Here is a 13129-nt window from a genome sequence, read left to right as displayed (position 1 = left end):
ATATACTTCTATAACTGAATTTAGCTCTAGTACATTTCCTAACCTTTCTCTTAGATTTTAGAACAATAAACTGACCCTCTAAATAGATTTCTGAAATACTATATAGTCTTATCATCAGAAAGAGGAGCTACAAGAAAAACATTTTTGTTTTTAACCAGAATGTGAGCGGTCATAACAAAAAGTGGGGCAAAGAAACCCTTGGACCTACTCCAGTGGGTTGAGTGAGGGGTGTGTAATTGGGGCAATGGATCTCCTATTGAATGTTTCTGGTAAATACCCTAATTAATCAACCTTCATAAATTGTTGAAATAAGGGGCCGGGTGTGCCACATCCCCACTGGGACACCCGGAAGCTTCCAGTAAAGCTGGTTTTTACTTTACTGTTCTAACACTGTTGCAAAAGGTTTTTGGATTATTTTTTTCTCTTTTGATTATAGACAACAGGGTGATGAGAGAAGCAGAAGAGGAATTGTAATCCCAGAATCACAGAACATTCTGAGTTTAAAGGGACACACCAGGATCAGCAAAGTAATGTTGGAACATTTACAGAGATGCCAGAATTGTAACTTTGGGTGCTCAGTCTCTCTGCTGGGAGCCTCCTAAATGGCCTGAATGCACTGCTCTGCTATTGTCATTGTTACCTGGGGCTCTCAGGGAGCCTCTGGCATCTGCAGCAGCTGAGTCAGGCCCTGCCCTTGGGATTGCTGCCAGGCAGGTGTGTCCATGGGAATGGGGTGTCCCAGCTTCCCTGTGACCTGTGGGGCTGTGGGCAAAGCAGTCCATGGGAAAGGGGAATGAGCTGAGCCCCCTCCCTGAGATCCCATCATGGGCACACCTGGGGATCTCCTTGCTGTGTCCTTCCAAGCTCTGAGCTGCCCTCCTGGCTGCAAATCTGTGCCAGAGCCTCTTGGAGTTCCCTGAATGTCCCACGGGGAAGGGCAGAGATGTCACAGCTGAGGAAATGCTGTTGGCTTTGCCAAGGGAGCCGTGAGTGTCCTTGGCAGAGGAGGGTGCTGAGACCTTGCCCAGAGACCTTTAGAGAGGGTGAGACATTCAGGGATCCCTCTGCCCTGGGCAGGGTCTGGTTTATGCCAGGGTGACACAGGAGTGTGATTGTGCTCTGATTCCAGCCAAAGATGCAAACCCAGAGCAGTTGGGAACAAGCCCATCCAGCCCCTCCCCTTCCCTAAGCCACAGGGAATCCTTTGCCTCTCACATCTCTCAGTGGTAAACTCTGAGTGCAGAAGAAAAGCTGGGGATTTCTGACCTCAGAGAACCAGGAATGATGTGTGGGCAGGAGAACAATTCCTAAAACCAACTCCTGCCTTACTTTAGAATTGTGTGTGCAGATGCTATCAATCCCTTCTGCATTAGGAGTGATTCCCCTGACATATCCTGAATTTCCAGCCTTGTCCCTCTGCCACATGGCCACAAACCCAGGGCAGCAGGGCAGGGATGGCTCCTGGAGAGCCCCCAGGCACAGGCCTGGCTGCTCCTGGCACACCCAGCACAGCTGGAGCTCAGGCAGGGACCTGGGTGAAGGTTTTCCCAGAGCAGGAACAAAGGTGAGTCCCAGCCTCTCCTGACTTATCACTGTTCTTTTTCTTCATGAACAGGTTCCCATGTGCAGCCACAGCAAATGTCCAACAGCAGCTCCATCAGCCACTTCCTGCTGCTGGCATTGGCAGACACGCGGCAGCTGCAGCTCCTGCACTTCTGCCTCTTCCTGGGCATCTCCCTGGCTGCCCTCCTGGGCAACATCCTCATCATCAGTGCCATAGCCTGCAGCCACCACCTGCACAGCCCCATGTTCTTCTTCCTGCTCAACCTGGCCCTCAGTGACCTGTCGCTGCCCGCTCGGCCCCTTTTTGCCTCGGCTAGCTGTGGCCGATGTCAGCGGCAGGAGTGGGGAACCAGGCAAGCACTGCAAGGCTCAACCTGGAACCTCCAGAGCTCCTCTGCGCTCTGGCGTCGTGGCTCGCAGGGCGACACAGGTTGTGACGAAGGGAGAAAGAGTACTCAGGCTCTCCCTATTTCCCAGGAACAAGTTTATTCCAACAGGTGCAGGGCTGGGATCACAGGGGAGAGGTCTGAGCCGAGACCCTGGGCACCCCCATGCGCCAGGTTTTAAGGACCGTGGGCGGCTCGTATGGTGACCAATGGGACAACAGCAACGGAGGGGTTAAGGGTGGGGATTACAATATGCAGGACCAATGGTAGGGACCCGGGGGGAGGGAAAGCAACTGTACAATCAATAGGGCGTCGAGGAAGGGATGATAGGCAAGGAAAGAACTGGAACAAAAGGTGGGGGTTCACATAGATTGACAGGGCTTAGGGGCAGGATTAGGGTGATGGATGGGGAACAATCTGGAAAAATGGGAAGGGTTTACCATGATGGGCACCTGGGGACAAACCATTCTTTATGACCGGGGAGCAACTGGGGTAAACCACCTCTGAACTTAATAAAACCAAGCAATATGGGCGGCAACAGTGACCTGGGCTCCATCTGCACCACTGTGCCCAAAGCCATGCACAATTCCCTCTGGGACAACAGAGACATCTCCTACACAGGATGTGCTGCACAGCTCTTTTTCTTTATGTTCTTGCTTGGATCAGAATATTTCCTCCTGACCATCATGTGCTATGACCGCTACGTGTCCATCTGCAAACCCCTGCACTACGAGACCCTCCTGAGCAGCAGAGCTTGTGCCCACATGGCAGCAGCTGCCTGGGCCAGTGGCTTTCTCTATTCACTGCTGCACACATCCAGTACATTTTCCCTGCCCCTGTGCCAGGGCAATGCCCTGGGCCAGTTCTTCTGTGAAATCCCACACATCCTCAAGCTCTCCTGTTCACACTCAAACCTCAGGGAACTGGGGCTTCTTGCAGTCAGTGCCTGTTTAGCACTTGGCTATTTTGTGTTCATTGTTTTCTCCTATGTGCAGATCTTCAGGGCTGTGCTGAGGATCCCCTCTGAGCAGGGACAGCACAAAGACTTTTCCACCTGCCTCCCTCACCTGGCTGTGCTCTCCCTCTTCCTCAGCACTGCCTCATTTGCACACCTGAAGCCTCCCTCCATCTCCTCCCCATCCCTGGATCTGTCAGTGTCAGTTCTGTACTCAGTGGTGGCTCCAGCCCTGAACCCCCTCATCTACAGCCTGAGGAACCAGGAGCTCAAGGCTGCAGTGTGGACACTGATGACTGGAAAATTTCAAAAACATTAAACTGCTGGCCAGTTTCTGCAAATCACTTGTAAGAAAAGTCATCTTTGATAGTTCTTGTTGTTTTCATTTTAGAGATTCTTTTTCTTTGTTTTACGTTTAAATCTTGTACACAAATAAATGTCATTGTTTGTGCCATTTCTCATTTTGTTTCTCTCCACCTTCCCTGTGGCCACGAGGGGCTGCGCTCTTGGTGGCTTTAAAGGAACTAAAGGGTCTCCCAGCAAAGTTTTCTCCAGAGATCTCCCTTTTGTTCCCTTCTCTGGAGCTGCAGCAGCAATGTCTGTATGCAGAGCTTGGGGCAAGTCAGTGGTGGCACTTAAGCTCTGCTCCTGCTGGCCACACCATTCCTGATCCAGGCCAGGGGCCATTGACCTCCTTGGCCACCTGGGCACACTGCTGGCTCATGTCCAGCCTGCTGTCTGTCAGTGCCCCAGGTCCCTTTCTGCCTGGCTGCTGTCCAGCCACTCTGTCCCCAGCCTGGAGCACTGCAGGGGTTGTTGTGGCCAAAGTGCAGGACCTGGCACTTGGACTTGTTAAACCTCACCTTGTTGGGTTTGGGCGCTGGATCCAGCCTGTCCAGGTCCCTGTGCAGAGCCCTCCTACCCTGCAGCACATCAACACCCCCAGCCAACTTGGTGTCACCACGGTTCCATGGGGCCCTAGAGTGTCACAATGGTCTCCATGATTCCATGAGGCCTCCCAGGGTCACAATGTCCCTTTGGTTCCATGGGACCCTTTGGTGTCACAAAATCCCTAGGATCCTTGTGCCCTGCAGTGTCACAATGGCACCTTGGTCCCCCAAGGCCCCGCAGTGTCACAGTGGATCCTTGGTTCCATGAGGTCTCACAGTGCAGCAATGCTCTCCTTGGTTCCACACTGTCACCACTGGGCCTCATGGTCCCAAGGGCACCATGGTGTCAAACATGTTTCCTTCATTCCATGAGTCCCTGAGGTGTAACACTGGCCCCTTGGTTCCATGGAGCCCTGCAGTGTCCCAATGGCCCCACCATGACACGAGGTCCTGCTCTGTTGCAATGCTCTGCATGGTTCCACAAGGCCCTGCAATGTCACAGGGGCCTCTTGGTTCCAAGAGCCCAAGAAAGAGGTGGCCTCTGGAATAGTAAAATTGATCAACAACCTCCAAGTGGCTGAGGATCCCTCCTCATCAGAACAGGAATGAACAGAATTGGGCACAGATTTCTGGCTATCCTGGCTTTGGGATGGGCCCTGGGCCTGGAGCAGGAGCAGCTCTTGAGGGCCCCAAGGCCGGGGCTGTGGTGCTGGCCTGGGCAGATGGGATGGCAAGAGGGGCTGAAGAGCTCTCAGCACCTCAGGGAGAGGAGAGCAGGGCACCCAGGGAGCCTCCTTTTCCCTTGGCCAAGCACCTTCCCCATGGCTGGAGCTGAGGCCTCTCTGAGCTGCAGCTGCTGCTGTGCCCTGCAGAGGGGCTGAGGCCGTGGGGCAGTGCCCAGAGCAGCCTGCCCTGAGCAGAGCTGTGGGGCCAGAGCCGGCTGGGCTGTGCTGGGGAGAGGCCCTGGCTGCTGCCGAGAGCTCAGGGCAGCTGGGACAGCTTGGAGGGAGCTGGGCTGGGCTCAGAGAGCCTGCCAGAGAAACCAGCAGTGTCCATCTCAGCCTGGGTGAGCGTGCAGGACTCACTGGTTCCATGTGGCCTCACAGTGTCACAATGGCCCCTTGGTTCCTTGAGGCTGTGAAGTGAATTAATGGTCTCTCCATGGTTCCATGAGTCCCAGCAATGTCACAGTGGTCTCCATGATTCCATGGTGCCCCACAGTGTCACAATGGTCCCTTGGTTCCATGGGCCCTGTGCTGGTGCATTCCCCCCTCCCCTTCTCAGGCCGCCCTGCCAGCTGAGAAATGCTCCTTGGGCCTGGGCCTTGGCCAACAGCCCCTGGGCTCAGCTCCTGTGCAGCTCATCAGAAACACTGTGTGCTCCCAGGCACTGCTGCTGCCAACCAGCTCCTGCTTGCTTCAGGAGCAGCCCTGGGAACTGTTTCTGTTCCCTCCGTGGCACAACATCCCTGTTCTCAGCCTTGCAAAGAAAGCTGTTGATGCCAAGTGCGGCCAGGATGAAACATTGCTGTGCCTGAAGCCCCTCTCTTGGGGCCCTACAAACAGCGCTCCAAAAGGAGCCCCTTGCAGCTCTCCTGGCCCAGCCACCTCCCTCTGAGCGGGGCCTCTGCGAGCCGGGAACTCTCCCGTTTGCTGCACTCGGGGCATCCCCAAACAACGACGGAGCCTGGGCTGATCCCCGCACTCCTCCAGGCTCAGCCCCTCGCCCGCTGGGGAGATGCCAAAGCATCCACAGGGAGCATTTCCCTGCCCTGCAGGGGAATTTCTCACAGCTGCCTTGCACTGCCTCTTTGTGTCTGTGTGCACACACCAGCGCTGTGCCCTGGCAAATGTGGCAGAAATGCTGCTCTCAGAGGGGCTGGAGTGCCTTGGAGATCTGAGTCAGTCAGGCCTGTGAGTGAGGGTAAGTCACGAGGTATAAACTAAATTAAATGCTGCTAAGAATGGTTCTCTTGTTATGTTGTCACATTTAATAGAAGTTGTAAGTTATGTTTAATAACGTTAAGTGTTTTTCCTCTGCTAAATCATGAAGTCATAGGTTATAAGTTAGTATAAATACTGTAAAGTGCTGATCTTTTGTTAAACTGTGAAGTTGAAGGTATCAATTAAGGTTAAGGTATAGGTTAAGTCCTGTTAAGTTTGAGCTCTGTTAAGCTTTTAGGCCGTATTCCTTTTATCCTTGCCCTCACTGTCCTCTTGTGACACACACACACACACACACACACACACACACACACAGGGACAGTTCTGGGTTCATTTCTGGATGGATTGCCTGAATTTTGTTTGGTTTTGTTGTTGCTTTGTTTCCTTGCTGTGCCTGAAGTGTCCAGTCAGGACCAGAGTGACTCTTGCCAAGGAACTTTGTGTTGCTGTCACTTAATATTAAATCTGGTTTTTGTTGCTCCCTTGCCGGGGATTTTTCAAGCGCTCTCAAGCCCTCGTTGGTGACAGGGTGAAGGAGCCCTGGCCCAGGCTCTGGCCCTGGGGGACACAGGGATGCTGCCGGGGGGTCCCTGTCCCCCTGTCCCACCCCCACGGCCCCAGCCCCATCCCTGTGTCAGGCTCTGGGGTCGATCTGATGGAACATCCTCTGGGGGAGGCTGCGGCACCAGGGGTGGGGGAACCCGGGGGGACAGGGGACCCCGCTGTGCAGGAGCAGTGTTGGACTTCTCTGGGGGGAACTGTGAGGGGGGCTGGGGTGGAGTGACCTCCCCAGTGACCTCACATTGCCCCCTGTGATGTCACACTGCCCCCTGTGATGTCACACAGACACCTGGGATGTCACACTGTTCCTGTGATGTCACACAGACACCTGGGATGTCACACTGCTCCTGTGATGTCACAGCCCACTCTGGGCAGCCCTTGTGATGTCACAGAGCCAACTCTGGTATGTCATCCTGTGATGTCATACAGCTGTGCTGTGATGTCACAGAAGACTGTGATGTCACAAAGACAGCAGATATTATCACAGTCTATTGTGATGTCACAGCCTGCTCTATGATGTTACACAGCCATAATCTGATGTCACAAACCACTCTCTGATGTCACAGAGCCACCCTCTATGATGGCAGAGTGTGCTCTATGGCCTGACACCCTCCTCTGGGATGTCACAGCTAGCTCTGTGATGTCACAACCCCATCAGTGATGTCACTCAGCCCTCTTTGTGATGTCATACAGACACCCTGTGATGTCACAGAACACACTTTGATCTCACAGCCAGGTCTGTGATGTCATACAGCCATGCCATGATGTCACAGTCTGCTCTGTGATGTCATATATCTAATGTCTAATGTCACAGTCCTCTCTGTGATGTCCCAGACTGCTCTGTGATGTCACAGAATCCCCTCTATGATGCTGTAGCTGCTCAGTGACCTCACACAACAAACTCTGGGATGTCCCAGCCCCATCTGTGACCTCACACAACCCACTCTGAGCTGTCACACAGCCCCTTTCTGACATCCCAGCTGCTCTGGGGCTCCAGGACACAGCCCCAGAGGTGCCACTGTGACACAGCCCCCTCTGGGACATCCCACAGCCCCTGCCAGTGCTGAGCCCCTGGGAGCTCTGTCTGGGCCTGCTCGTGTCCCTGAGATGCCCTGGCAGGGCCCCAGCCCTGCTGGGCTGTACTCAGGAGCTGCTCCTGGCCAGAGCTGTCTCTCTGCAGCGCTGCCCTTGCCAGGAGCTGCCTCTGGGCCAGGAGCCCGGCCCAGCTCAGCAGCACAGACACAGCACCAGCACTTTCATCACCCTCTCGGGCCTTTGGGGCTCTTTGCATCACACTCAGTCCCTCAGAGTGTGCTCCAGAAACTTCTCAAGAGCTCCAAGTCAGATGGAAACACTGAAGTTTCTTGTAGTTGAAATGAGAGACACGAGTGAGAAAGTGTCCCCAGGTTGCAGGCAGAGCAGAACACTGGAGGCCCTGATGGCAGCTGGGGACAAGCAAGGGAAAGGTGTCTGTGGTGCTGAGCAAAGCTGGATGTGTTTCAGGAATGCCAAGGGCCAAGGGCTGAGCCCCAGCCCCTGGCAAGGCAGATGCTGTCCCTCCCTCATTGCTCAGGGCTCTTCCCGGGCCACTGGCATGTGGGGATGTGCAATGCCAAGGGCAGCACCATGGGGCGGCCCCTGCCAGGCTGCTGAGCAGGGACAAGGAGGCAATGAGGCCCCAGGGCTGCCAGGGTCACTTGTCCCCTGCTGGCCTCAGGCCCAGGGCCAGCAGCCATGGCCAAAGGGCTGCACAAGTTGCCTCTGGCAGGGCCTTTCAGCTGCTGCCCATCCCTGTGCCCTCTCCAGCCCAGGCTGTCCTACGGTGTTGTGATAGATTGGCATTGTAGAAAACAAAGAGAAACACCTAAGGAAGTTAAAACTGCTGGAGGCTGATGGGAGTTTGTCTCCTAGCCAACAGCTGGCCATTTCTAAGAATTGACAGCAGTTTTAACCAGTGAAAAGTGAGATCAACCTGTGAACAGCACCTTAAGCCCTAAGGCTGGGAATTTCTTTGTCTCTTGGTGTCCTGGCTGTGAAAGGTAACTGAGCTTTAGCTGGCTTCCCGTCCCCTGCCCAGCCCATGCGGCCCGGGCAGGGGCTGGGCTGGGCCTGCCGCGGCTCCCGGCCGGGAGATGGGGCCTGCGGGGCTTGCCCCGGGCTCTGGCCGGGCCAGGCCGGTCCCTGCCTCGGCTGCAGTTTTTGCTGGGACTGAATTCACCCCAGAGACTGCCGAGGAAAGAAAGAAAAAGCTCTTGACCTGCGGCGGGCTGAGACAGTGACCACACTCTCCAGAGCAGCCATGAAGAATCTTCCATCGCAGACAACTCCAGCCGCTGCTCCGGAAGAGAGCACAGAACCATCTACAAAGCCTGGGCAAGATTTTAACCTTTTCATTACCCAGATGAGACTTGCAGATCAATCCTTTTACCCAGAGAGAGAAAAAGAGAGGAATCAACATGTAAAGAGACTTTATAAACTATCAGAGACAGTAAAGAAAAGAATTAAGTTTCAGAAGAGGTAGAGAATAAGGAGATGCTTTAATTAAGCTGAAATATTTTTCTGTTAAAGTTATGGAGATGGACAATAGTTTTCTGAAAAAACTCCTTTAATTCATGACAGAGTATATTGGGATGAATGGACTGTTCAAAGGGTGGATGTTGAGCAAAAGGTGGAGTAATAGTGATACAGCGAGGTGCTGGAACAGAGGGGGAGAAGTAATAGTTGAAGATTTGAGGCCGTTGGAGAGGCAAAGAGAAAACTTCGGTTTCCAGGGAAGCTCACAGAGATGAAGAAGAGAACTTTTGCCTTTGAATAACTCATCCTTAAAAAATGACATCCCTAGACTCATGACCCATACACACCTCAGAGTGATGTGAAATGGGAGAAGTGAACTGATGGCAGATTTCTGGGCAGCTGGCATCAGAGAAATAGAAAACTATAACAGAAATAGTTTTCTCATTAAAAACTCCATAGATTAGCAGAAGAAGAATTCTGTTTCTCAACAAAGGGTGATGAAAAGGCTCAAGCAAGAATTAGGACTGTTTTAAACACCAAAGTTCCAAAGTTTTTGTCTCTATGTTGTCACCTGAACAAGAGAATGGTGGGTAGTGGGAGATAAAAGGGTTGTTCTGGAAGTTTATTCTGGTGTTCTTATTCTTGTAGTTGTGTTAACAAACTTTCTTTATTCCTTTGAAGTTTTAGGCCTGTTTTACTCTTGATCTAATCCATATCTCACAGCAAGAAATAAGTGAGTTTTCTATGAATTTTTAGTTACTGCTTTAAAACCACGACATAACTTTGGTGCGCCGCCCGGGAAAATGAAATTAGCAAATCTAAACCACTACACTTACTCCTGTGTGCCCATGAGTAACCTTCCACGTGGATGGAGAAGATTGTGTACAGGACAATTGATTCCTGGATTGCCATTTGGCTTCACTGTCACTCAGTTGAACATGGTCCTTATCTAAGAAGGACTTCCAAGAAATGGGTAGGAGTTTTGGCTCTGAGAGGAGCAGAAAGCACATTTTCTACACCAAATTGCCAGCTGATGCAGTTTCCCTGCCAAAATAGTGATTGCCATTCATCTTCCTGGGAAGAATGTGAAGACCCATTCAGAGATGCCAGGTTCAGCTGGCCTGTGGCTTTGTGTACCTCATTTCACATGTCCAATTTCAAGGGCCACTAAAAGAGGCTCATGTTTGCCTTGCTAGCCAGAAGTGCTGTAGGTATTTCCAGGAGAAAAAGAAAAAAATCGCTGTCCTGTGGTGTGGTAGAAATCCCAGCACAATTGTGACTCTGTGAGCAAAGACAGCCAGTGCTTTTTGGGGCTGCAGCAGCTGAGAGTGTGGCAGAGTGGTTTTGATATTCTTTTTAGAGTCCTGAAAACATTGTTCCCAAAACAATCCACAACTTTGCAAATGTGCCCGAAGAAAATGCAAAGAGAACTGGGGTGTGCAAAACAAAGAATGTTTATTTGTAGAAGAAAAGGAACAAAAATGAACTACACAACATATTTACATTGTAAGAATATTGGTAACAACAACAACAAACTATAGAACCTATTGACCTAAGAACATATCTAACAAAACTACATGGAACGTATTTACAGAAGACTTAAGCAAACTCTAAAACGTCTATGTGAACACAACAACTGTAAAACGTATATACAGCAGGGTGGCATCTCTGTCCGGGATGTGCCTCGGTCCTGGAAGAAAAACAAGTAGCACGGTCAGTGCAGTCAGGCATGGAGGGGTGTTCCATGTGCTGCCAGGCTGGGACACTGGCACAGGGGGACTCTGCTGCCAGAAGTGAGCCTGGCTGGGGCTGGGGGCTGTGGCCCAGGCACTGGAACAGGGCTTGTGTGGCCCAAAGCAAGGCCAGGCCAGGCCAGGGATGGCCACCAGAATCCAGTGCATGGGCTAGCGTGTCCCTGAGCAGGGAGTGCCCAGCCCAGCCCCAGCCCCAGCCTGGCAGCAGGGGACCCGCTCTGCCCGTGGGGAGCACCTGCCTGTTCTGCTGCTGGCATCGGTCTTCATCCCAACACCATGTCCTGCTGCTCGTCTCCCATATCAATCTCCATCTCCTCAATATCGTCCTTCATGTCCACCTCCATTTCCTCCTCTGTCTCATCCACATCCACTTCCATCTCTTCCTCTCCGGTGTTCTCTCCATCCACCTCCATTTTCTCTTCACTATTAATTTGTGTATCCACCTCCATCTCCTCCTCTGTGTCTGTGACAGCCTGCAGAGGCAGCAAAATCTCTGAGTGGGGTCCCTTTCCCACACTATCCCACACAGCTCCAGCCCACCCAGGCAGCTGCGGGGTGTCCACCTCCGTGGAATAGTACCATACCTTCTTTGGAGCAAATGCAGACATCGTGCAGGGATGGAGAGCAAAATGCACACAATGGGGAGCTTTAGGGACTGCTGGGGGTATGAGGGAGCAGGTGACAACAAGGTGACAGGGGTAGGCTTGGAGCAGGGTGAAGAGCGTGCTGACACAAGGAGCCAAGGGTTGTGTTGTGGCCGTTGCTGGATGCTGGAAGTTCTAGCTGGAGCGTGCACTGTGACATCACTGCCAGGAGTCCAGGCCCAGGCTGAAGTGGACAAGGGAGATCCTAGAATGATGGAATCCCTGGGTGGCTGGGCTTGGAAGGGACCCTAAAGACCATCTTGTTCCAAGCTGAGCAATCTTCCCCCAGAACAGGTTGCTCAGAGCCCTGCTCCCAGCTGGCCTTGGATGTTGCCAAGGATGGAGCATCCCCAGCCTCTGTGCACAGCCTGGGCCAGTGCCCCAGCAGCCTGAGTGGAAAAGAGCAGCTTCATTAGATGCAACTTCAATCTCACTCCTGCAGTTGAAAGCCTTCTCCTCTCTGTGCCCATCTTTCCTAGAGCTGCAGGGAGGCCTCGCCAGCACCTTCTCTTTCCAGGCTGAGCATCCCCAGCCCCACATGGACAGCACTCAGATCCGTGGGGGTCAAGGCTAAAGGGTAGCAAAGAGCATCAGGAAGGGAGAGATGGAAGCTTTGTCGCTCTGAAAACTCAGCTTCTGAGCTTGCTAACATAGTTTTCTAAAGACTTTCCCAGGACAGTAACTGTAAACATAGATATGTGTGCATTCTTTCTGTTACACGTCTTGTGATGGGCATCTCTCATGGCCAGTGCAGTGAGAAAGTGTTATCCTGACCATCCAATCCCTGGCTGTGGTCAAAAGCCTATAAATCCTGGGAGGGAAAATAAACTCGGCTCTTCTTTTCACCACACCTCGACCTGTGTCCGTGTGATCTATTCATCTTCAGCGGTAACAAAGCTTTGCCTCTAAATGTAGAAAATCAAGAAAAGTGGAGGGGAAAATGGTGGGACTCTGGCTCTGTTCTAACTGGCGAAGATTTTCTTTTTTTCTTTTCTGTCGTGCTGCCCCAAGTTTTGTTGTTTGAAAGGAGGTTTGGCAAAATATCCATTGTCTTCTCCATTGGTGAAACACTGAGCAATGTCAGGGCAAGCTGAAGATGCAGAGCAAAACCTGCAAATATCTCCTGGGGATTCTGATCCTGGGGAATGCAGCTAAAGCCAGCCAAAAGTCATTTCTGGAAAGTCAAGCCTGGTTTACATTTTCTGGAGTTTGGCTGTGCCAACTTCACCAGTGTCATGGGTTAGCTTCACCTTTAAGACCGAGTAAAAAAAAGAGGAAGTTGAAGCTACTGATGACTGATGGGAGTTTTTCTTCCTGACCAATTATCAGTCATTTTCAAGAATTGACAGCAGATCTGACCATTAAAAGTGAATTCAACTTGTAAACACCCCCTTAAGAAGTACACTCAGAGCTGTCTCGTTCTCTTTCTGGTTTCCGGCGTTTAAGAGGTAACAAGCTCTGTGTTAGTTTCCCCCCCCCCTTCCCAGGCCCGGGACAAGGCCGCAGGGATGGGGGGGGAGGAGGAGAGAAAAGCCGAGCTTAACACTTTTGTTTAGTTTTCAAGGTCTGCTGTTAGACTGAAACCTGACACTATGAACTTTTGCAGCTTTCTTAAAACTTTTAATTCTTTTACTACCTGAATAAACAAACAGATTACTCCTTTTTCTTAGAAAAGACAGAGAGAGACAATTAACATGTAAGACATCATAAAACCACCAAAAACAGTGAAGAAAAGAGTTAAGTTTAAATAAGAAAGAGAGAAAAGGAGATGCTTGTTGCTGAACAGTCTTTCTGTTACAGCTATGGAGATGGACAGTAGTTTAAAGACTCCTTTAATTCATGACTAGAGTATGGGAGGAATAGAGTATTCAAAGTGTGGACTTTAGAGAAAAGTAGTTGTGATAACTGTGAGTTGCTGG

The sequence above is a fragment of the Poecile atricapillus genome, chromosome 34, assembly GCF_030490865.1.
Source record: "Poecile atricapillus isolate bPoeAtr1 chromosome 34, bPoeAtr1.hap1, whole genome shotgun sequence".
In the NCBI taxonomy this organism is placed as follows: domain Eukaryota; kingdom Metazoa; phylum Chordata; class Aves; order Passeriformes; family Paridae; genus Poecile; species Poecile atricapillus.
Note: the sequence above shows the minus strand (reverse complement) of the source record.